The 26493-nt window shown below is 36.6% G+C and overlaps 1 protein-coding gene and 1 long non-coding RNA gene across 7 annotated transcripts in view; both read left to right on the top strand.

The window, feature by feature from the left end:
• The window catches only part of TRPS1 (transcriptional repressor GATA binding 1), a 259341-nt gene that overhangs the window by 96569 nt on the left and 136279 nt on the right, over window positions 1-26493 (top strand). The gene's annotated exons all lie outside the window — the stretch shown is intronic.
• Window positions 6311-26323, top strand: LOC131494462 (uncharacterized). Its single transcript, XR_009253415.1, has 2 exons — window positions 6311-19735; window positions 19812-26323. It is a non-coding gene; the product is annotated as an uncharacterized LOC131494462 (long non-coding RNA).

Here is a 26493-nt window from a genome sequence, read left to right as displayed (position 1 = left end):
CCATTACTTTCAAATAGAAATGAAAATATATTCTTGAATACCATTTAAAAACATGCCATTCATACTATACCAATTTGATTGATTCATTATATATAAGAACTATTGTATTTTAGTTTTATGTAATGTTCTGTTTTTAAAAAAAAAATTTTTTTAACGTTTATTTATTTTTGGGACAGAGAGAGACAGAGCATGAATGGGGAGGGGCAGAGAGAGAGGGAGACACAGAATCGGAAGCAGGCTCCAGGCTCTGAGCCATCAGCCCAGAGCCCGACGCGGGACTCGAACTCACGGACCGCGAGATCATGACCTGAGCCGAAGTCAGCCGCTTAGCCAACTGAGCCACCCAGGCGCCCCTGTAATGTTCTGTTTTAATCACTAATCATTTCTCTTAGATTTAATCTGTGGGCTCATTTTCATGTCCTATTTAATGTCTTATTTTGTCACTGAGAAAAAAGAGAAATCCTTGCTTGCAGTATGTCACCTGTTGTTTAATGGCTAAAACTGTTACATATTTTCATACTGTATTACATTAAGTCGTTTTAAAAGCATTGCTTTCCCTTTTGTTTAGTATTCCTACAGTCTTTGAGATGTTGGTAAGGGGCTAATGGAAGTCCTGATTAAAATCTTCTAAACTTCAAGGCTTTCAGTTCCTGCAAACAATTTGGATCTGAGAGATAGACATATCTTTTCGATACTGTATTGACTGATTTAATATTAAGAAAAATCGTAAGTTTTTATTTCACTTTATTTTAGTAAGTACAAATTAAAATGTGTTTTTAAAAATCAGCCATAGTGCGTGGTGTCATGATCACAGAATTTTTGGCAGTTAAGTTCAAAAACTCTCTATAGACACAGCATAATCATTGAAAAGTAAAGGAGCTGTCTTAAGTGACCAATTTCCATTATTTAATATAAGCCTTTCAAGTTTTTATATCTAGACTTCTTTTTTAAAATGTTTTTTTCCCAAACTTGCAGGACCATGAACTCTAATCATGAGTTTATGAATCTAACTTGCTTCGTGGTAGGTAACCAACTATAGGTGGATAGAAGTCTCTGAGATACGTAAAGTTCTAATACAGTTGAGGTTTACATTTGAACTCACAGGTTTAGATTAATTATCCATCTTTATTACCAGCCCAAATTGGTCCTGCCTTTCTAGGACAATCAACTGCACCATATTTAGGATCAGTCAAAAGTCTCAGTTGTTCTATTGTTATTTTTTTTAAGTTTATTTATTTTTTGAGAGAGAGACAGAGACAGATCATGAATAGAGGAGGAGCAGAGAGAGAGGGAGACAGAATCTGAAGCAGACTCCGGGCTCTGAGCTGTAATGATAGCACAGAACTTGACCCGGGACTCAAACTCAAGGACTGCAAGATCATAAAGTGAGCCGAAGTTGGCTCACTGACTGAGCACCCAGGCGCCCCTTAGTTGTTCTATTTTTAATAAAGCAGATGAGTCTGAAACATGGCAGGTTGGCCTGAGATGGAGTTGGTACCCATGTAGTTTCTAATCCTTATGAATTTCATGTATGAATTTACCTGCAATGATATGAGTGGGATTTTTATGATATTCCCTGGGGCTGAAATTGAGACTTTTTGAAGTACATGTGTGGGGCAGTGTGTGTGTGTGTGTGTGTGTGTGTGTGTGTGTGTGTATGTGTGTGTGTGTTTGGGGTTTTTCCTCTGAAGCAAGGGGGCAGGCATTTGGACAAGTTTGAGGCACAACAGAGCAAAGATAGGAGGAAAACAGCAAATACCAGGTCTAATAATTTAGCCATTTGTAAATTTTTCTCTCATAATAGAGTGTGACCTCCTGAGAGAGAAGGACTGTGCCATTTTTATATTTCTATTTCTCATCGGCTCTGCTACACTCCTCATCTTTTAGGAGGTCTAGAATTGATACGTTTTTAGTTGACTAGAATTCTATGAGGATATGTGTGCTTATACAAAAATTTGGAAAACCATATCTTACTTTTGTCATGAGACTGCAGTGCTGCTGCTTGTAATTTTTCTACCATAGTTTATACAAACTACATAGTTTATTACAGACTGATTTATATTTGAATGTTGTTTAGGAGCACAGGATTAGATGAGTTATTTCTTACATGCAAGTTTTTTCTAATAACTATAAGAGTATAATATTATTTAGTATAATATTATCTAGTGAGTCGCTTACTCTGGAAAAAATCAATTATAGCAATTTTGGGTTCACCTACAAATTTTAAAAATATTTGAGCTTTACTAGACCATTTTTAAATTTGAAATTTTTAGTGGGGGGGCTCTGGTAAAGCAGAGATTTCTCAAGGCTCACAGAATTTTTTAATATAGGAATCTAGAGAAGTAATCTGCCACTGTGTTTCTAGGTTTTAAAAGAGTTCCAGTAAAACCTGAAAGGTTTATCAAGGTTTGTTAAATCACGAATCCAATATCCATTTTTTTTGGTAAATTCTTTTTAAAAAGTAATCCTATATTTGATTTCAGTTGAAGTAATTAGTTTTATGCACAGCTTCCAATTTATAGAGCATGATGATCAACACCATTCGATCTAAAATGTGGGAAGAAAGTTTCACCATATTTCTGTACTGCTGCCTTCTAAGGAAGAGAATCTTTTAGAACATAGAGTTCTAGGCGCAAGATAAGAGGAAATGTGAAAGGGGATTGTTTATCCCAATAATCATATGACCAAGTCTGGGAATCAAAGGCTTCCAGCCTGGAAAGGGTGATACAAAGAGCAGAAAGGTATTGGTCGATAGTGTTCCTGGAGCCTGCAGCATCTAACGTGCTAGAGACAAACTCAGAGAAAGCTTTTGCAGACCCAGGAATTCATGTGTTATTTGTACTACAAACCCAACCTCATCATTTTCATCTCCTGGCCTAGAAGAAATGAATAAAGGTACAGGTTGTATCTGTGAAATTGAACTCTATGGAGGCAGGGAGCTTTGTTCTTCAGTGGAGTTTTTGTTTGTTTTCTTGACCCTTTCGGAAACTGGTGGAGGAAGAGGAGAGAGAAAGGGTCTAGCTGTGTGCAAAAGGAAGCTAGAATTCCTGTTTTCCTGAATTACTCTGTTCTTAGTGTTAAGGATATTGAATTGGGCCTGCACTATGGTTTCCCCCTGGTACCAGATTCATGGCCCTTCAGGACTGGAATCCATGCAGAGAGGAAGGATTCGTGAAGACATAATCACAGTCAAGAAAGTCTTTTGCTGTATCTTGTCCTATACAGTTACTTTGGGTGGTTTACAGAAACATATCTCCTTCAGTCGTCCAAAGGTGATGTAGTAATAAGTCTTTTGCAGGAAATGAAACTCCACTGTTTCTTTTTTTTACTCAGAGGCTAATCTGATTAGCTCTAAAACATTTGTTCATCTTTTTATTCAGTATTTGAACTATGCCTATGGAAGACATATGGATTTAAATAGTACTTGGCTTACCATCTGCTGATAAGGGAAAGTGAGATGCTAAATCAGAGTGGCAGGAAAGTCTATTTCAGTAGAAGCTATTTCGATCTGAAATACTGTAGGCAATCTTACAAAGTATTTTAATTGGGATTATATTGATGTGTGTGAGTAAAAGGAGCGCATTTGCTGTTGTGGTTCAACTTATATAATCATTAAATTTATATATCAGTTTAGAGATGTGAAGCAATGTGAAATTTTGATCCCATTAATTACAGATTTTTTTCCTAAAGTAGTCATTTATGGGAAAACCTTTCTGATGCCTTTATTTTAGTGGAATTGTATTTTTTTATATCTTATGCCAGAAATTAGATTGCTAAACATCAACTTTTCAGATAAATTCATTAGAAATTTAAAAAACCCCACAATTTATAGTTCTAATACAGTGTTCATTTTTGAATATTTTTATGGTGAGTTACATTCTAAAAATCTAATCTTGGGAAGATTAGGAAGAAGAAAAAGAGGATATCTATTTTTATGGTGATAAAATGCTGATATATAATTACTGAAAGTCTATAATTATGCCGTATTTGTGTCTCGTTAAAATCTTGAAAATGTAGAATCATCTAGGCATTAAGGATAATGTGAAATATAATCAATCACACATATGCATGTGCATATAAAAGTCTATGCATGTATATATAATATATGTGTATTAATTTGGACAAACCGGTTTTTTTTTTTCAAATTAATTGGTAATTCTTCCATAAAACATGGCTGGCATGTCACTTTTGGTTGTGATAGTACAAGGGTCAGTAAGAAATGGCTTCTGCCTTCTGGGAGGAAATACAGTAAAAGATAGTACTGCTACATGTCCAGATTTATGCCAGCCACCTTCATAGACATTATTTCAGTTAATTCTCTGAAGAACACTGTGAGGCTGAGCATCTGCAACTCCATTTTAATGAACGTAAGGTGTAGAGAAGTTGACTAAGTTGCCCCCAAATAACACAGTTAGTTAAGTTCAAAGATTATATAGCAAGTTCCCATTGTGCATTGGGCTCTGTGCTAAGTGCTAAGAAGTACACGATGAATAAGATAAAGTCTTTGCCCTTGAACACAGTCTAGGAGGAGACATAAGCCTAATGGGATGATTTTTAATGCAAAGTAGAAAGTGTAAGACCAAAGAAGTGCTCAGTATAGGCAGCTGTCTTGGCCTGGGAGGTCCACAAAGACTTAATGGGGAAGATGATGCCTGAGCCGCATTTTGGTTAGATGAGGAGAGATAGAATAGGAGGTCTGGTCCAAGGAGCCACAGCATTCCTAAAGTACTAGAGTCGTGAAGCAATGCACAAGCAGTTCATCTAGAGTGGCACTGCGCAGTCCATCAGTAACTAGTCGTATGTGGCCATTGAGCATTTGAAATGTCCCTAGTCTGAAATGAAATGTGCTGTGTATATAAAATACCTACCAGACTTCTAAGACTCCGTATGAAAAAATTAATATTAAACTATCACATTAATAACTTTATAACAATTATGTTTTGAAATGACAGTCTTGGATTTTTTGGCTTAAATTAGATATACTTAACAATTTTACTTAGATTCAGTGAATTTAGCTCACTGGTTTAACAAATTAAAGATGGTTTGGTGTGGAAACTTTAGAATTTCTCCATAGTGTTGCTTATGTTCATATCGTTTTGTTGGTGCATTTGAGTTATTGAAATGACAGATTTTGAGTGCATTGGCCTAATTAAAGGATGGCTGGGCACCTCGTTAGCTTATTTCCATTGGAAAATATGAGACAGATCCTGAAATCATACACATAGTATATCATTTCTTAGAACTATTTTTTTATTTATTTGGAAACTTTGCATTCAGCTTTTTGCAGGTAGGTTTACAGTTTTTTGGATATTTAAGATAATCCTTTTGTAGTCTAAAATAAGTACTGTTTTGAACTATATTTTCTAAACTTTTTTGTGCAGTTTTTTTTAAAGATCTGGAACTTAAGACGTTTCTGTTAAACTTTGGTATACCAACTTATCCCCCCTATCGTTATTGAAATGTAGTGTGTCATATTTCTTTACAGAGGAACTCATGAGATCCAATTGAGAAATCTAGAACAACCTGGAACCCGAGGGTCTTACAATGTGATTGGCAAACACACATTAATTAGCATTTCAGATCCTGTTGAGGGGCTATCGTTCTTAGATGTGGTACTTGATGAAACCCATTTAGTTGATTTTGCCAGATTCTACAACGAGGTCTGTGCTTCAGACACAGAATAATGTCTTTCTCAAAAGCATGTATTGTATTTATTTTTGTAACCTTCACTCTTAGACCACAGTTAGAAACAACAGCACAGTATTCTCATTGATACGTTACAAACCACTGCAAAATGACTAATCAATTAGTCATGTTGGATTTGCATGTCAGAGAAGTGCACTCTCCTTTCTCCCCAAGTGAGCAAAAACCAGGTGGCCCTGTAAATATTCTAAGGCTAGTGATGGCTTATGGCACCATCTCAGTAAATAAATGCCCTTCCCGTTCTTCCCCTTTCTTTCCCATTCATATCCTTTCTTTCACTCCTATTTCCTTTAACTGTCACATTGAGTTATTCTGTAAGGACTCAGAAGCTCCCTTTGCAAAGGGGATGGCCTAAAACTCTTCACATGAGAGGAATTAAACCATTAGTCTCTTAGAAGTAGAAGGTCACTGTACCTTACCTTCTCGTCTCTGCTTCATCATGAATGCTGAAAGAGGAGCTATCTGACTCTACTCCACAACCATCCTGGGAGAGTTGCAGGACACACAGGGAATCATCAACATTGTGGATTGTACAATGAGGACAGAAATGGAACCAAGGATTCCATGAGAGATCCGCATTGGTAGTAAGAAGTGCCTGGCATTTGTTTTGTTTTGTCTTTTAAATATTCTTAACTGAACAACTTGTTTCCATTCCACCGGTGTTACACGTAGTGTTGTTAAAGATACCTTATTCGCAGGGGCGCCTGGGTGGCTCAGTTGGTTAAGCGTCCGACTTCAGCTCAGCTCATGGTCTCACAGTCCATGAATTCGAGCCCCACATCAGGCTCTGTGCTGACAGCTCAGAGCCTGGAGCCTGCTTTGGATTCTGTGTCTCCTTCTCTCTCTGCCCCTCCCCTCCCCATACTCTCTCTCTGTCTCAAAAATAAATAAAAACATTAAAAGAGATTTTAAAGATATCTTGTTCACAGTGCCTTCTAGGCTAAATTCCTAGAAGTGACAATGGGTATGCACCTGAAAATGTGGATATGTAATGCAGGATTACTCTCCTATTTCTAATATCAGCATATTATATGAAAACTAACTGTGTTCTGCATTTTGTTAGGTCAGAATGACAGTGAAGGTAGAAATGAAGAACCAACATGTGGAAAAAATATGTCTGTAGTTTTCTGCCTATATTTTCCTCTGTGTCCATATGTTACTCCCTTGATGGCATGTATTGGAGCCACTTATTTTCATCATGTGGTGAATCTTCTTTCCCCACCCCCCTCTGTCTTTTGAACAAGTATATCTTGGATATGCCTGATAACATATGACTTGACAGTGTTATGCAGCCTTTCCTTTCAGTGGTAGGCACTGCTACAGTTGTTAAGAAATATTTAGGAAAAAAATGTAAATTTTCTCAAAGGAGTAAGATATGCAGGGTAATTTAGGATAAAAAGTGGACCCACAAATGTGGCAACCATACATATGGTATTGGAGTGATTATTACATTTACCTCATCAGATGGTGAAGCAATGGAATTGTCTTAATTTCTCAGATTTTCCCTCCAATTTCCATCTTTTTTTTCTTTCCTTTCATAGAACAGTTTGATAAAGTTAAAGGTATTAATCCAGTTTTAATTATACAGTGCTTATCTACTGAAAATAATTATTTCTAACTAAACCTGGGCAAACTGGAAGTGTGTGATTAGCCCAGATTTTATTATAACTTCCATAGTTGTCTTAAATTTTTACAGATCATCAGAGGATCACATTGCCATTACTTAGTGAAGAGTCATCAACCGTATTTTGAAAAATGAGTGGCAAAAGTGATGACATTCTGTTTCTTCTCACTGTTTTCTGATTTCTGGAGCACTGCCATTCTCCACATTTCCTCTGGCCTTAAGAATGCCAGCTGGCTATTTAAAAGAAGAAGAAAGAATAAAATGCAAAAACAACAACAAAAAAACCCAGAAATCATGGCTTAGGGAACCTCGGCTCAGCCCCTCCCTTAGTGCCATGTAGCCTGGAGCTCATTGGCCAGGTTCTTTCTGCTGTTTTGATACTCGGCAGACCTGGATCACCGCCATTTTCTATTCTGCCAACTGGCCTTGAGCAACGGATCAACTCTTCTCTTTGCTCCAGGCTTGGAGGAGCTGGAGTGCAGTTTCTTTCCACAGTTTTGACCACCCTGCTTTTGGGCAATCTTGTTGGTGACTTTATGTTACTGATTTAACAAAAACAACCTGTCCGTAGATTGGTTGCGTGCAGCTTTTCTAATCGTCCACTAAGACCTTAAACAAAGGGGCTATGTGGCTTTAAGCTAGGCAGATACACACACACACACACACACACACACACACACACACACACACACACATGCACGCACACATTTGTGCTGATGGTGGTATAGCCATAGGATGGCCAGGTACATATGCTATAACGGGTATGTATAGTTTCCTTTTAAAATAGCATTTGGCTGTGCAATTGCAAACTTTTGTTTCATAGTGTAGGTGTAACTTACATGAAAGAAGCGCTACAAGATTAGATAGAAAGTATTGCTCATCTATGAATTTAGAAATCCCTTTCCCTGAAGATTCAAGTAAAAGGTTTTGGTTCTTTTAATTTGGTGTGATAAAAAATGTTGCCCTTTGGTGAAATCAGAATTATGGAGCATGATGCTTCTCATTTCCTGGTGCTGTTATTTTTACTGCACCAAATATGTATTTTAGATGGCATTGTGAATTACTTCAGTTGTCAGTGCAGTCAGTAAACCTGTGATTACATTATATTGCTTTTGCTCATAGGATCATTTTCTCAGCCAGTGCACCTGGGAAAGACAGCTACATTTTCCACCAAATTGTAGAAGCTGAGAAAATTAGGTGGATTTTTTTTTCTTTTTGTTTTGCTCTAAAACGTGGTTGCTTTGTAGAATGTTGGTGAGCTCACTAATAAACATATGAAAGCACAGCCTCATCAAATGGAAAATAAAATCAGAACACCAAACTCCAGTACGTTTTGCAATAAAGAAAACAAACAAATTGTTATTTTTTCCAATGCAATTAAATAAAGAGACCGCTAATATTGCATTTATCTAATTAGCGTCTCTGCAGTACAAACTGCTCTTCATTTTCATCCCCTTCTTTGGATAGGTGTGTATGTTGTCGGGCTTTACCAACAGAAAACGTAGCTGGGGTTTTGGAAATAGCCTTCGACTCTTCGTGCAGGCCAGCCTCCTTGCTAAAAGATGGCGTTGGGAGAAGCACTTGTGAGAGATTTCTGAGCTTCAAAAAGAACACCTGTTGCTGTCAGCACCGCTTCCAGCAAAGCGTTGTTATGGGTGTGTAACTACTTTCTGTCAGCAGGAGTCTTTGTTTCAACCTGAGTGTTGTCCTGTCAGAAGTCAGAAAAAAGGCCCCAAGTCTCCTGAATTTCAGCAGTGAGTTGAGATGAGGATCTTTTTAAAAATGTCAGGCCAATTTAGGAGTTTGATGTGCACCGAATGGCCCCTTATACCCATGCGGCAATAACATGCTAAACTTTATTCTCCCTTAAGTATCCTTTCACCCAGCTGTCTTCTAGAAACCCTGGTGTTTATTCAAAACCCATATTTATATTGTATAGAGTATGAAGAAATGCTTGATTATCGTTTATCTTACCCTCTTCTCAACATTCAAGGGGATGTGCCATTATCTAGAAACGTATAAAACTAACATCCAGTGGAATTCATGTTAACAAGTATGCCATGAGTGTGAACAGTAGTTAGAGAAATATCCTTCCTCAGACAAACAGAACTACCTCAGCAATTTGTGTATTTTGACCCGTTGCTTTGGGTAAGCATGTTCTGTCATCCAAATCTGCTACAAGAATGGATAGAAATCTTGGGGTACCAACGTAGTCAGGGGGTTGGTTGAATTTAGCATTTTTTGATACCAGAAACTGGAAAGAAATAATTGATGGCCCATACGGTATGTGTAATGGGCACTATCAGCTGTTTAAACATACACGAGTTATTTTCAAGCTTTCCAAACCCATCTGTCACCATATTGTTCAGCCACACAAAATAAATTGTCATTTCTCTCTATATAAACTGATGTAGTCCTAATTGATTTTTGCTTCAAACTTTTGTGTAAATAGACTTGTGTCATCAGGCTCTATTTTTTATTTGTTTTTGGTTTTGTTTCCCCTACTAGTAATTTATTGTATAATTTTGCCTATATGAAAAATACAAACAGGTACAGCCAGCCATGTGGCCACATCCTTAAAAAAAAGTGTTAAACGCACTTCGTATAGATTTAAAAAAAAATACTTGTGAAAACAACAGCATATCTTTTTCAGTGTGTACAGTTGAGTTCAAAAAAAGCATAGTGTGTCTTCATTGCAAATCCAAGTAATATATCTCGTAGTATCTTATTTAATCACAGACATTTTTCTCTTACACGTCACAGTGTTAAGTGTAATTTACATAAACTCCTGGGGCTTTCTGCAATGTGGGAAACTGAGTTCCTAAACGGGGGTGATAGGAATGAGTTTGAACACTGTTCTCTGTAGGAACCAAACAATGTTTAGGATGCTTCCAGTTCTCTAGAGAATTCTGTGGGGCATTAGGGGGTACGTAACTGAATAGGAAAGTGCACTTTTTTTTTCCAGTGGGGGCAAACACACAGGAGATTTGTTGGTAACTGATTCACTGGTTCCTGAGTATGTTTTACCTCTGGCGGTGTTAAATAGACCCAAGATTGCATCGGTTTCCCCTAGGAGATATATACTCCAGAAATACCCATTATCATTGCATGAGTTATCATAACACCTAATACCTCAGCTGGAGTTTAAACGTTATGACAGTTAGGGGACTTAACTTGGGTAGACTTAGGAGGGCCTGTGAATACAAGTTAAAAATCATGCAGTTGGCTCTCATAGAAGATTTAATTGTTAAAGTAAATGTGTATGGTCACTTTGAAGTCTTAGATTTTCCATGTAAATTAATGAACAAAGGGTACATCATTCTCCTTAAATTTCTATGAGTTTTTTTTCCTTTTTTTTTCTTTTGCATTTGCATAAGAGGCAATGAAACAGTACAAAGTTTTAATTCTTTCCCCTCCGCCCAGCTAAACCACTGGTTTAGTGATTAGCAGAGGAGACTTTTATATTATGTTTTCGGCTCTGTTCCCTGGTTGCAATTCACTCAACCTTGACGTAAATCTGAAATAAGTACTTTGTAAAGGGTTAGCCTTTTGTGCAGGGTGTGTGAGAAATCCTGCAGGACCAGGTTGGTTACAGAAACCAGTGTCAAGTTGCCTTTCCTGAACGGTGAATAAGAAAGTGCAGACAACGGGAAAGCAGGTGGGGGGGAAATCTTCCAAAGTACACCCTCACCCTTCACTTCCGAAACCCTTATTGTCTACCTTTAAAGGACTCCCAGTTCTGTTCAGTGATAAGTATTCATTGGGTGGGTTATTTTTGCTTTTTTTTTTCTTTTTTGAAATTATCCAGTTATTGCTAGTGGGTACAGTATGTCCGGACAGTAGACAAGAGTTTCATTCACAGAATCCACATTTTGTGTTTTGCCTGTTGAGGCTGGTTGCTCTTCATTTAATCTATTGGATCATGCTGTTTGCCTTAGGTGATCAGCAACCTTTAATGTAAATCCTAGGCAATCTTGTAAAACTAATGGAAAGAGAGAAAATACACGCACACGCACGCACATACACACCGTAAGCATTCCTTTCATTGTTTATATCTGTATTGTCCTAAAGGGTAGGTTTCATTATGTAGCTCCTTCCCGCCTTTGAAATACCTACTCCTTTTTTCCTTTAATTTTTTAAACTGAGTATATTCTATTATTTGTAAATAGAAGTATGTTTTCTTATCAGTGCACTGCCTTGTACTTAGAAACTTAAAAAAAAATGAGTATTTTGTTTAGTTCTGAATACAGTCTATTTCCAGTTAGCCTGAAAGTTGTTTAAAATAAATCACGTTCCTAAAATCCAACCAAAAAAAAAAAAATCTTCCCCTTATATAAACGGCAGTTCAGCATTGGTTAAGCATTTTTTTTGGCAGTCACAATGACCAACTAATTTGAGTTTCAGTTCTTTTTGGAGAAAGAGAAGAGGGTGTAATTCTTGATAAGTCTAGCTGCAGATTTGTATTGAGTACCAAAACTAAAAAAGTTTTCTTAATAAGAAACCTTCTTTAGTGATGAAAAAATATCCCCCCCCCCAAAGTGACAAAAGTAAATAGCATTTTCTTGATCCGTCAGAACAATCAGAATAAAGAGAATGTTGAAAGCTTGAAGATACAGAGGATCATTTCGCTACTTCACAAAAGTATTTTCAAATGGCTCTGCTGAGTTAGGGTTTTTATTTTTAATATCATTGAGTTACTTAAAAAAACCATAATGGTTTGTTAAGAGCAGGAGTTATACCTACCTGCAAATATATATACATGTCTTCTCGTACTTTCCTTCGTTGAGACTTTGTTATTGTATTACTGTGTGTGTGTGTGGGGGGGGGGGTGTATATGCGTGTGTGTATGTGTTCTTTTTCTTTTTTTTGGTCTACATTGCTGCAGTCATAGCTTGTTATGAATCATTTTGTGCGAGCACTATGAAAATCTACATCTTTTTTTGTAATTAATTTTGAAAAATATTTCAGAATTTGTTGATTGAGATCTGCACGTGATTAAAGGACCTTGCTTCCCTTTCCTTGGCAAGCTCAGGTTAGGTTGGTAACCAGGTGTTTTTACCAACGATTGAAAACTTTCCTTTAGACAAGTTTATATATATTTTTTAATACCACAGTACATACTCAGTAGTGTTGCCGATGGTGGTCAGAACAGACTAGGTACTTATTGTTTTTCTTGCTCGGTTTGAAAGCTGTGCATGATTTGAGCCAGTAACTTAAAGACACACATTCTGTGTAGATGGATCTTTAGACATTACTCATGTTTATCCCTCTCCCCTGCATCAAGTTGCATTTTAATCCATTCTATCCTTAAAGTCACCAGGGGCACAATTCTATTTCCGTTACTTAGTTTGTATTTATTTTTGCTTTTTCTATGCCCTCCCCTGCAATTGCGTCCTCTCTGGCTACCGGAGTTCTGCGGCAATTGAGAAAAAAAAAAAAAAAAACAAGATTAAGGAAGGTTAAGATTAAAGAAGTTGAGAGAGCAAAGATTAAGGAAGTTGACCTCGCAAAATATCAGCTTTCTTCTGTCTGACACAGCTGATAGAGGAGAGCGTGGCTTGCCCTGCATTTAGATAGGTTTCCTAACATTGAGCCGCATGGCCTCCTAGACTAAGGTAGTGCCTGCTGTGTGCGCCAGATACACAGACTGTATATATAAATGGCCCAGAGGCAGCCCTTGCCTTCACGGTATTTGTAGTCTCATAGGGGAAGATAAGGCACACGCACAAATGACCAGAATATAGCTCGTTATTTGAAAGTGTCAGGTAACGTTCATATACTTGTCTCACCTTGCACCGCAGAGTTTTTATAAAATGTTTTGAAGCTTTTAGATCAAAAGGGTTGTATTGGTTCAAAGTAATGATAACACTAATCCATGATGAATGTTAATGTTGCTTTAGTCTTTATGAAAATAAAGCTGTGACTCTTGTACCTACCGATTTAGTAAATGTGGTAGAGATGATGAGGGAAGGGAATATTAATGATAGAATGGCAAATAGGTTTAGATCCCTTCTTCTCTACCTCCCAAAAAGCAAGCTGAGGTTTTTTTTTCTGTGTTACCAACTCAGCAGGGACTTTTTTATGCTAAACTGATGGTTCTTAATACTTCAGCCATCAAATGGGGAGTGAAAATAGTTATTTTTTTTCCCCACCGTGCTGTCTGCTAGGTAGCATTTTTAAAAGAGAAATACGTATATGACTTCGGGGCATTTGTCCAGTCTGGGTTCTAAAAGGCCCCTAAGTTTTGCCTAGAGTTGATAAAAGTAAATTTTATAGCCCTACGGGCAGTTTGCATCAGTGTACAAATTATTTTACCCACTCACGGTTGTCAACGTTTCTTTTAACTTTTCTCACAGTGCGTATAATTTTGCATTTGGGATTTGCCTAAAATGGATTCAGCAGCACTTCCCTGGAATGTTCAAAATAGTTCAAGGCACAAAGTAACCTAGATATTTAAACGGCCCCTTTACACCTTAGCAACGTGGTTGTTATGATTTTATGAAAACAGTCTTTGTTTCTCTTCTCTGCTAACTTCTGGCTTTAGTCAGCAAAGATTCCTCTGCCTCATTAATGTTGTGAGGACTCTAAATAAAATTCTTTTCATGGGTTGCTTTTTGGGCAGACCTGATATTGATCACTGATTTTAGTGCTTGTGTATTCCTGATTCATCTTCCCATTTGGGAAAGTAGCCTTTTAAAAAAGAGTTTTGAATGCCTGCCGTAATCCTCTCTCCATCTTTGGGAGATGATTTGAGCCTTAATGTTGACTTTAGCCTTTTTCTAATTTTGTTTTTTTTTTTTTTTTTAAAGATGAATGGGCAGTAACATGAAAGGGGATGAATGGAGCCGAGAGTCATCTTTAAATTTTTTTGAAGCATAAATAACTCATTCTTGTTCTTTGAGTATCTCAGTTTCCTAGTGCCCCCCCAGACAGTCAAGATGAAGTCTCAGCATTCATACATGTAGAACTCAAGGCACTGTGTATTTGTATAAGATATTACTAAAGGAATTATATAAAAACAAAATGCCAGTTTATCCGTCACTGCTATTATTAAAACCAACAATTTGATGACTCAGTTTCATTGTAAGGGTACACACATGGAAAAGGTGCATTTAAAATGCACCTGGAAGATTTTATAAGAGTTGCAGCGTTTTCTTTTTTAATGTTTGGAGATTTGGTGTCAAATTTTATTTGTAAACACGCATTGCCCTAAGAATAATATCCTCATATGGCCTCAGATATATTGAAACTGTGTTCATTCACACTATCAATAAAAACATATCAGTGCCTGTGAAGAGCCAGGCCTTAGTCTGGATCCTGTGTATTTAGTAGCAAACCAGATGGAAATGTCTTTGCTCTTATGGTAGTTACTTTGGTTTTGTACATCTGAACATTCAAGGCTAATAAATATAAAATATTTGTGGTGTCTGAGACCTAGGAATCAATCAGAATGAGCTCACACCTACTTAGTCCTTATAATAGCCCCAAAAGTGACACTTTATGAATTTAGTGTTACCCAAATAATAGTGTAATATACAAAGATGGATGCCTAGATTTAAAATGTTAAAAGCTTATTTTAGAAGGCCAATGAATAACATATTCTCATTTTTGTATCAATATTTCAAGTGCTGCTGGGTAACATATTGATATGCCGACACCAACCATGGATGATAATAAATATGGCATTTGTATTCATATTAATAAACTGGATAGAATAAATGGCAAAAACATCTTCATAGGATTTCAAAATGGGGTTTGTCATTCATAAATATTAATATATTTTGCAGTGCTGAAGCATTAACATTACAGAATAAAAGACAGCTGGCTTTATCTTGAGATTTTATGGTGTTTAGTAGATTTTAAAACATGGGCATATGTTACATAAAGCTCAGACTCCTTTAAGGGCAACCAAAGACCACAGGTATTCTGACAGGAACATCATCCTTACAAATGAAATCTCGAGGTAGGGTGTCTTTGTAAAAACAGTTGGTTTTAAATTTCACCTCCCTGTCCTTTTTCTAAAAAAAAGAAAAAAGAAAAAAAAAAGATATTTCGTATTCCGCATTAGCATTCCAAAGATTCTTTACTATTTCTAGTTAGAGAGGTTTTTCTGTCATTTACACAGTGTTTTCATATACCTGGCAGGTTTGATTCAGGATAATTTGATAACCCTATAAGCACATGCAATCCGTCATAAAACTGTTACAAAAATATAATTGTAATTACGGATTTGAAAAATCTTAATTGTACAGAACCCCACTGAGTAGATGATGAAAAAAAATCAGTGATTAAGTACAGGCCAATAATGGGAGAACATAAATCCACAAAATGAATCTTATGATACCAGGAGTGTTTTCTCATACTAATTGCTAACATGCTTTGCAGCACTGAGAAATACTGAGAAATAAGTTTCCCTATGCCTGTCTTTAACCTTGGAGTCTATGGAAGATTGTTGCCAGGGTGCTTGAGTAGCCTGGGCTCTGATTTGGGGTCTGGCTTTCCCTCTGTTTGGGAGGGGTGGAATAACTAAGTTTAAACATGGATCTGTCGTTCATTGTTTTCCCTCCTTTTTTGTTGGAGTTCCATTTATAATAATCTACAAGTTCAAGAGCTTTCATTGAAGGCCAGTAGGAGATTTTATCTTTTTTCATCATCCTTTCCCAATGTTAACAGTAAGTGACAACTGTATTTATGCTGTGTTGTTAAGTTAATCTAATATTGTTTACCATTATGTGCCTGGTTATCCCTGGTCATAGGCTAAAGTTTACAGAGTATCAGAAATTTTAAGCGCAAAACACTAACTTTTCATTTGTTTCAGTAATAAGGGCAAAACTATTCCTTTGTTTTGTGAATTGAGTTTAGGATTGCCCTAATAATTAAAAATATGATTACCTGAGTTCCAGCATTAGATTTTCTGGGTCTTAAGAAAACCTTACCTCTTAATTGTACCATAATTATTAATGTTGGATTTGGATTTGGAAGTAATGCTTTTGTGAATTTTAGTGTCACTGAAAAACAAAAACATCCTTAGAGATATATTATTTTCCCAACTTTGAGATGAAAGGCAGACAGTAGCTCTGATGCTTGAAATGTGCTGTGATGTTGGGATACAGAATTGTAATAGCACTTGCCATTTGAAGATCATGGATTTGATGCAGGTTTTTAGATTTTGGGGGAAGAAAAGGAGAAAGTTTCAGTGTGGTCGTCATTTGGCATTCTGTGACTTTGGGACACATGAGGATGAGAAATAGGGTCTTAAGTAACCAGTAAACTCCAGCACTAAACCTGTCCTTTGCAAAAGCTGACATATGAGTTACTAGGGTCAAAGATGCCAGGACTATGATTATGGAAATTTTGGAGATATGGCATGTAGGTGTACTTAGCATCATAAAAATTAGGAAATGCCACTAGACATGAATGAATTTTCTGAAGATCTTAGATTTCCCAAATTAATCTAGGTTACCAGGTTTGCCAAATGGGTGTTTGTGTGTAAAGGACCAAAAAATACAAGGCATATATAACACTAGGATGTGCTTCTTGGCTTAGCAAACATGCAGTCTGTTCTGGGAGGAACACAGGCCCATGGACTGGCAGGCGAACAGATACAATAGCACTGCAGCACTTTAGTATCAGAAGGACTCTGAATAAAGGACATCGATCCTTCACCAAAAGGACACTGATTTTCAAGACCTGTACAGTTGACTCAGGCATTGGGATCTGGGGTTAATTCTATTAACTGGGTATGGAAGCCTTGTAGGAGTTAATAGCCAGTTCGAATAGGCTATTTATGTGTTAGTAAAAACGGTTGGTAATTTAAAATACTGTGGTTTATCAAAGTAGCCATTCAGAAAAAAAGTATAGCCTGCAGTTTATTTGTTATAAAAATATTTTGTCAACCTGTAGCGTCTTAAAAGCCCTTATTATTTGAGAGACAAATTAAAAACTTTGAGGGGTGAGGATAGTTGCCAATGTGAACCTTGATACCTGGTGGTTGCCAGTGTGCTGGGTGTTTTGCCTTTGAACGGTTAATCTTTTACCGTCTCTATTTGAGATTAGCAATATACTGAAATCACACTTACTCTTTAAAGTTCTGTGGCGGGTTTAGCATCATGTTAGCAGAAGGTGTTATTTGTAGGCCGGCTACTGGTTTGCATATGTGGAAATAGACTGGTCTACACTCTGCCCACGTGACCATATGCTGATGCTATGTGTCCATACCCTGTCCCCCATCAACCCTTCTACTTCCCATACTCTTGTCTAAAGAGAATGGATCAACTCTTCATGGGGGGAGGTGTCTTGCCAAACAAATCTGATTTTTGAAATCTGTGGAAAAGGTCACTAGTGCTTGGTAACATTTTGGAAACGTTATGAACACCTCTGAGTTTTGTTTTCGGGTTTTTAATAATTGCAGAAGAACCCTCGATGTTATAGTGACAAATGCTAATGTTGAAATAATGTTTCGGTTACACGGTATACCCTTACGTTTGGAACATGTCACCTGGTAATGAAGATTCTGATTGAAATGCTACTTGGTATTTCACTGGAAGTTATAAGAGGAAAATTAGCAGAGGGAAATAAAAAAAAAACAACTAAGTGTAATTTTAATTAAATGGTTAATTTGGAATCATCCATTCCGAAGAGCTTTACTTGTGAAAACTCGGTGATTGTTAAGTGTCTGTTATACTACTTTTGCTTTCTCCATTAATAGCATCTAGGGTTTGGGTGTTTGGAGAATGAGACACCCAAAGATATTTTGGGAAGAGATAGGAAGGCATCATTAACCGCAAAGTAGAAGAATACCTCAGTGTTTGAGGTAGAACCATTTATTTTCACCTCTTTGCCCTGGTTTGTGCATGCTCATTATCCACCTGGTCTCAGTCTCTGTGGTCCTTCCTTTGTCCCTCTCCTCACCTACCCCTGGGCCTCCTGCCTCCCTCTTCACAGTCAAACCTCTCTAAGGACCTTCTCTGAACCATGCCATCTGGAGCAGCCAACCCTTATCTCAGAGCTCCGTTGACTTGCTCCATTTCTAATCTCCTTGGAAGACTTATCTCTTCTTCCCGTCCTCTGCTCTGTTAATTTATTTCTGCTTCTATTATTACATTGATAAATCTCACATTTAACCAGACGTTGAGGAATGTGCTGTTGAACTGATGCGAATCTTTAATTGACGATGGTGTTGCAACTTCATTTGCCATAACGTGTAGCTCCTTTTGCACGTAATTGTAAAGAAATCTCAGTTTAAAACTTGAAAATGAAGGGCCGTTCAGTTTTCAGGGCTACAGAAATGCCCTCCTACAGGTACCTTGGGTTTGTCAGTGGGCTCTAGGTAGGGTTGGGAGGTCTGACTGTCCTTGTGATTTTAAAAACTCCCTTTTAAGACAGGTGGGGTGCCACCTTTAAGTCTACTCTGGGGGCTTGTGAGAAGGAAAAATCCTCTCCTATTATTCATTCCTGCCTAGGAATGCTGAGCCAGTCTTACTGATTCTCCTGTGTTTGTTTGCTTTGCCTCACTTTAAGAATGCTTTTGAGGAACTAGTTTAGTGAGTGCAAAATAACATACAGACACTCTCATGGAAATATTTATCAATACCCCGTATTGTTAAATATTCAACCATATTACAATAGCTTCTTTGAACTTAAAAATGTTTTCTAAATGTACTGCACAGTAAATTTTGAAGATTTTAGGCATTTGATAAGGTGTATAAATTTAGAAATCTAGTTTGGCAAATACTTAGCTATCAGAGTCCTGTAAGTTTATCGAAGGAATACTTTTGTGGGGAAGATGGTGAACCCCAAATATCCCCCCATTTATAATCAGATCAGAAATTTAGATTCTGTCTTCTAATTTCAGTTCTTATTTATTCCATTATGAATTTACTTACTCGTGTGCATCTGTGAACATGAAGAAAACCAACAAAAGCTTCTGAATATCAGTAACAACCTATCATCATAGTATTTTAATCTAGAAAAGCAATTGGAGCTGAAAATAAAGCTACTTCATATGTGGTGATATTTACACTCTCCTAAATGTTTGTCTACGTACTTATTATTTGTTGCTATTTACTTAACAAAAGTTACCTTCACCCTAAAGAGGAAATCAGTATATTGCAAAATAACATAACAGCAGTCATGGCTTTCTGTTCTAGAAAGGTTTTCAACAGCACGTCAGCCCAAACTTCATGTTAGTGTATTAGTGCGTTAGTGTATTAGCCTGTGTGGCTCAGTCAGTTAAGCGTCCAACTCTTGATTTTGGCTCAGTTGTGATCTCACAGTTCGGGAGATCAAGCCCCACATCAGGCCCTCCGCTGACAGTGTGGAGCCTTCTTGAGATTTCTCTCTCCCTCTCTCTGCACCTTCCCACCCACACTCACACTCAAACAAATAGACATTGACAAAAGTTATTGCGTTAAGAAAGGAAGAAATATGAACTACTTTTTGAAGAATTGACATATACCTATATTTTGGGTGGGTTAAGCAGGAGGAATATAGATGAGTCGTTTCTTTTTTCATTCATCCCTTATTTATTTTCACAAAGATTTGTCAGAGTATTTGCTCCCAGTGAGCCAGATGCTAATCTGGGCATTGCAGTATCAAGTTGAGATAGACAAAATCCCTGTTCCTTATAAAGGTGACGTTGCAATAATCTTTATAAAAGACTGTTACTTTTTTTGAAAGACTGTTTGCTCAACTATAATGATAAATAGGAAAAAAGTAATTTGGGTATGATTTTTAACTTTTTTAATGTAGTCATAATTGTCCCACTTCTGTTAGGACTCATGCATTCAGTTCCTTTTGCCGTAGAGGCAATACATTTGTAAAGGCCCTTCTTATTCTCTAGGATGCCTCATTTCCCTAAAAGGTAGGGGTGTATTTTTATGATTCAGCATTCTGGGGTTGGTGGGGGGAGTGTGGTGTGGTGTGGTCTGTGACCACTGTACTAAGTCAACTTAATTAGTCATTTCTTGGATGGACCTTCCCCTCTGGATATTGCCAGGATTAAAGTTCGAAGGTAAGAGTGCTTTGAAGGAAAAAAAAAATGCTGACAAATAGTGTTATCTTCAACTGGTTGTGTAAAAGGGAGAATTTAAGCTTTATAAGAGCTGATAGGGATGCTGATTATAACAACCAAATTATTACAAAAATTAAAAGAGTGGTGATGGTACAGCTCAATTACATGCAGTTTGTGGGTTATATTTAGTTGACTTACTGTGTTGCACATTTGAATCAAAAATACTATTTTATTTTCATACCCTAAGAAAGGGATATATTACTGAAAACCAGTTATCTGCTTTATTATATATTTAGACATTTCTGTGGAAAGTTAATGCTTAAAATTCTTCGTGTAATATGCATTTCATTTTATACTCATGATAACTAATCTGCATGAAAGGTAGCAGGAATATTGGGGTTTTTTTTCCTGATGTAAAAAAAATAAAAGGGTAGTAGCAGACAGCACATCAGAGGATATGTTTTTTTTTCTTTTTTAAGAGATGAAGTAACTCTCCCAGCAAATTCTAGCATTTTCAGATTATAGAGCACATTATGTAACTTCATACACCAGTGTGGACCTCAGACAGATTCTTTAATTTTTTGGAAAGGCCTCGTAGCACACTTAATCTGCAGATCCTTTCTGGGGGGCAGGGGGAAGCGTATCCTGTTAGATTTGGTGACATAAAGGTCAAAAGATAAACCGTAAGTGATACCTATGTTTATTTTTTTGACAGTGTTAAATTAGCAACCCCTCAGACCTCTCCTGGAGAAGTACAACCTGAGTAATTGAACATGTCACTAGGGACTCTGCTTGGTTAAGCTGATTCCTATTATGTTGACTTGTCAGGGGCCAATAATTAAAGCTGAAGAGCGATGCTCATTAGTGTCTGCAAGATGATTCAAAGAGTAAGAGAGAGAAGTCCTTGAGGCACACCTGCAAAAAGGCAGGCCCTGCATGGAGGTGAGAGCAGACGGACTGGCTTGCTTTTCTGCTGTGTTAGCAATCCAGCTATAAAAGGGCTGCACTAAATCAAGTGTTGCAAATGTATTCTCAACTCAGATTTTTAAATGCATTTTACTTCTGCCTTTGAACATAATTTTGTTCCATGTAATCATATTCTGCTCAATTATGTTTTTAATGCTATCTAAGATGTTTTAGAAAATAGATACAAGTCTATTCAAAAGCACTTTGAAAAAATTTTATACTACTAATCATTTCATTCATTTTACTGGAAACATCATAATAATCAAAATCTGCTTTGCTGCTTTGAACTCTCACTACCCTGTGTGTAATCCATGTGAGTTGCCCAGCTCTGCTGATAAAGGCTTTAGCATACATTTGCCACATTTACTTTGCAAAAATGGAAAATTTTAATGTATATTTAACATGAACTAAAGCACATCTAGTACACAAGCATTGGTCTAGAGAAGCCTGGAAAAAACAAGACTGCACACTAAGTGTACAATTTTAAGTTTATCACAACTTGAACAAAACTGTGGGCTTTTCTAGAACAACCCATACATTTTAGAACTGGAATGGTATGGGAACTTGAGTTTTAAAACCATGAAAAACTTCAAGTCCTCTTCTTTTGAAATTGGCCTTGGATAGGTTCAATTATTATAAACCTATCATAGAATCATGGAATATCCAAATATCCTAAATTTTTTTTGGAAAATTCAGACAAAAATGATTTATTGAACATACTTTTTTTTCTATAATCTGATATTGAAACAAAGTGTTTTGCCGTGGTGAACTGGCCCTTTTGCATCCAGTGTTGTGCCTATGAAATCCATCCTTCACACTTAAGCTGGAGAGATGTCTTTATCTTTTACAGGATTGCAGAGTTAAGTCTGGAGTCTTTAGGTTGGCATAGATGTCCTCTATGTACACATGTGTAGGATTCAGCCTTGAGGAGGCTCTTCCTGAACTCAGAGTTTGTAGAGCTTGTATCACTGATATACCTTGTTAGCCGGAAATTGTGTATGTTTCCCTTTCCTCCAATTGAATGAAGTCCCTCAAGGACAAGGACTGGTTTTGTTAATGTTTTCAGGCATAGTGGTTGCAGTTCAGTAAAGGTTGGTTAAACTTAACTTAGGGTGCAGAAGAGACCTTTAGGGATAGTTATAGATTTCCAAGACTATCAAGGGCTCTAGAAGTCAAATAGAACATCTCCCACCACATGCCAAGAATTCCTTACATGATGTTCTTTAACAAATCCTTCCCAGACTTTGTATCAATGAGATCACTTCTTTGCAAGGCAGCTGTTTCTAGATTGAGCAGTTCCAAGTTATGATGGTGACAGCAGTTAAAAGAGCTGTACTTTATGTGAATTTTCATTTAGTGATTGAGGCACTGATTATTATTACCTCCATTTTAGGCATAAATATGTTGAACTTCAGGGAGGTTGAGTGACTTATCCAGAGCCCCACAGCTAGTTAGTGATTGAGCTAGGATGGGAGTCTGCATGTGTCTGGTTTAAGTGCTGGAATGCTTGGCTGCCAAGCCCATAGCTGCCCCTTTTTTTTATTACTATTATTAGAAATCTATTTTTGATTATTTTTCTTTACAAAAGCCAACTGTTGGAGATTTTTAAAACGCTCTACAGATCATTTGTTACCATATAAACATATGATTGTATATATATTTCATAAAGCAAGGAGAGATTTTTGCAACATTTGTTATTCATTCAGGCTCATGAGGTCAACATTGCCCATTAGACTGTTGATACATAGTAGTGACATGAAAAACATTGCTCAAAACAAGTGGCTTCCTTGAGTTTATCTAGTAAAGCTCTAATTTATATTTAATACTTTGTGTTTCTTAAATCATACTCTGAAGGGCCATCTTTAACATGATATTAGAGTAGAAAGTCTACTTGATTGAGATTCTTGGATCTGTCTTAACTATTTGGAAAAATTTGGGCAAACCACACAGCTCCGGGAGTATAGTCCTTTTGCTCTGAAAAGGAACATGAAGGAATCCTTTTTCTACTGATCTTCTAGGTTTGATACTAGAATAAAATGGCCTGTAAATGAGAACATTTTCTAATTTATGTTTTGAAACTTTTATAAGAGTTCATGGATGCTCCCATCATATACAATATATTTTCTAAGATCTGTCCTATTGGAAATACAATATCGACTTGTGACAATGATATAATGCTGAATACGAGCTCATTTGCATGAGGAAGATTGACAGTGTTTGAATTTAAAAGGATCTGTCCTAAGCCTTGAACATTTTTTGCTTAAAGGTTCCCAATAGTGAGGGGTAGTGGAGAGAGATGTTCAATTGTACATTTCCATTTTTAAATGAATTTATTGATTAAAGCTAGAAACAGTACAACTTCCACCTTAACTCATAAATTTCAAAGATTTCTCTTTGTGATGGAATGAGATAAACCAATCATATATTCTGCCCAGTATGCCTCTCCTCTGTTCCTTTAAAAAATGTTAAAATGCCATTGAACCAATTTTTACAGTACTATTAATCAGTGTAATCAGTACTAATACACTACTTTACCAGCTCAGTGCCACTTGTCAGTAATATGACAGGGAGAATTTTACGTCTTCTTCACAAAGGCTTTCATCTATTAGGGGGAAAAAGGAGATCAGGATTTTAATTGTTAGCAATCAGAAGTCTATGTGATTAAGACTGGCATTCTGAAGAAGACACATCAGAGATTATGCTGGGAATATTTTTCATCCCTTAGGAATTCTTTTATGAATTTGAATATAGTGTTATTTACCAATACCTGAAACCTTAATTATAGACCCACTGGAGAGTAATATGCCTGTTAGAAGATAAAAGAATTTGTGTTAGAGTTAAAGGTTTTCAAATGTTCCAACTGGCTCCCTTCCCCCTTCTGTGTCTTCGTTTGCATGTTTCTAAAATTCAGTCCTCTAAATGAATCTTACTGGTTTGGTTTCTAAAATGCTCACTTGAAGACTCCCGATTTCTTTATATTTAGGCCTATGAGGAGCACTTTTTTTCTGTTATAATAGAAGTGATCCTTAGAGTGGCCAAATGTAAATTTGTTCCTAGTGTTTACACCCCAGTGCAGTCTCTGGTTTTCAGATGATGAATTTCAAGCAGAGCATAGGACCCAAAAGGAAAACTCAGGTAAGTGCAGTCCACAAGTAGTGGGGGAGAGATGGCTAGCATAATGGCTGTACCTTCAGGGGTGAAGCATTTACTGGGACAAGAATAGATCCAGAGGTAGAGAATTTCTTTGGAGGGAACCCTGGGAGAGAAGAGCAGCCCAAGGAAGTTCTGGTTTTCCTGGAGCTTATTGTGATGATTGCTTCCTGTCAGAACCACTTAACACTGCGTGATGCTGTGAAGTGACCAATGTACCAAGTCACTTGCTGAAGATCCCAGAGTATAGGGACAAGAATCCACAGCCAAGTTTAAAGGACAGGCCATGAGCTTGAACCCCATGCTTCACTGGCCTAACTAAAGCTAAAAAGAATCATTGGATGGTTTCAGCTTAGCACAGAGAATAAAAAGAGAGGGAGAAGGAAGATGAGGGACAGAGACAGAGAATGGAATCATCCATTGTCCTCTTCCTTCCTAATTAAAAAAAAGTGATGCTTACATGTCATTTTAACCAAGTATGGGCAATAAAAACATCGTGTAAGTGTTTGCTGTTTGATAATGGCATTTTAATGATTTTATCAGACTAGAATTATACTATTTGATAGATTTCTTAATATAATTAAAAAGTAAAATTAAGTAAACTTCCTGTAATTTGGATGCTAGGTTAAAAGCCTAATTCCTAGTAAATTACAAAGTCAGTGATAAACTTCAGATGTCGTTGACAAGTGTACTGGCAGTTTTACTATTTAAACATTTGAACTGGGCCTTTGTGGGGAAAGTTGACGTGGGATTCACATTTTTTCTTAGAATTATTTACTGTCTGCCTTTTATCTCTACTATGGACATCTGCCCTTCTTTTCACCAACCTGGATCTAGAATGAACCTCTGTGTACAAGTTTGCGAATTTCTGTCAAAGTAGAAGTTATTAATTCAGCTCATAGTAGCAACAGTTGTGCAGACAAACTGCTTTGCCCAAGTTTGTGGTATCTGTTTGTATTAAGTAATTAGAAGTGTAGACAATCTGAAAATGCTTTTAAAAGCAATTTATACGCATGTTAACTTACTTAAACGTTAACAACCTCCTATGTGTATATGTTATATTCTTACATGCCAAGAGCATTACATTTGTATTTTTTCCCTACTTTATCCACCGAGCATTTTGTGCTTTCTGGTCTTGAAATGCAAAGGATAAAATATGTCAATTTCTGAGTAGCTTATAAAGCAAATACTACTTTGCAAATATACATATTATATTTCTGAAGTCAAAACAAGTAGCATCTCCTTCAAGTGTCACTTAAATGTATTGGAATACAGATTTGATTATTAGAGAAAGTCATCTATTCGTACAAGGTTTTTATGTTTTTTGTTTGTTTTGCATTTTTTATAGCTAGCAGTGGGATTCTTGTTAAAAACATATTATTGCAAATGAGTTGTAAATAATATGTATATATGCATGTGTAGATATGTACTTAATTAAATGAAGAATACATATATAATATATATATATATGTAAATTTGTGGCATTTTATTTCTTTTGAAAGTTGCTTTCTGCCAGTCTTGACATTTTCTAAATAGGCTCTGGAATATGAATAATGCCAGGTTAAGTTTACAATTTGAATAATTTGAAAAGTCTTTTTTGTTGTTTCCTTAAGGCAGAGATGATGATAAATTAAAGGCACTATCATGCCATTGTTGTATATGGACGTACTTTTTCAGATTGTAAACTGTTTTATGTTGTCTACGGGTTTTATTCTAGTCTGTGCTATCTGGAGATAAAAGAATCCAAACTGGTAAAATGAATTGTAATATGTGCATTTCAGCCATATAACTTTATATTCATTTTTACTTCTTTGAATCTTGTCTTGAAATAAAACAGTGAAGCCATTTGTTCTAAAACTAACTTTAAATAGTGGATTTATAAAATATAATTAAAATACGCTGTGGAGTTGACTGTTGCGAAATCTTTAGGTTGTTGGATTTTTTTCATAAATCTAGGCTGAATCTTCATCTAAAATATACATAATAAAATGACCCAGTTTTAATATAATCATTTTTAGCAAGTGTAAACTATTGTGTA

The sequence above is a fragment of the Neofelis nebulosa genome, chromosome 14 (assembly GCF_028018385.1).
Source record: "Neofelis nebulosa isolate mNeoNeb1 chromosome 14, mNeoNeb1.pri, whole genome shotgun sequence".
Taxonomy (NCBI): Eukaryota; Metazoa; Chordata; class Mammalia; order Carnivora; family Felidae; genus Neofelis; species Neofelis nebulosa.
The sequence above is the reverse complement of the archived record's forward strand: the minus strand, read 5'-3'. Positions and strand labels throughout refer to the sequence as shown.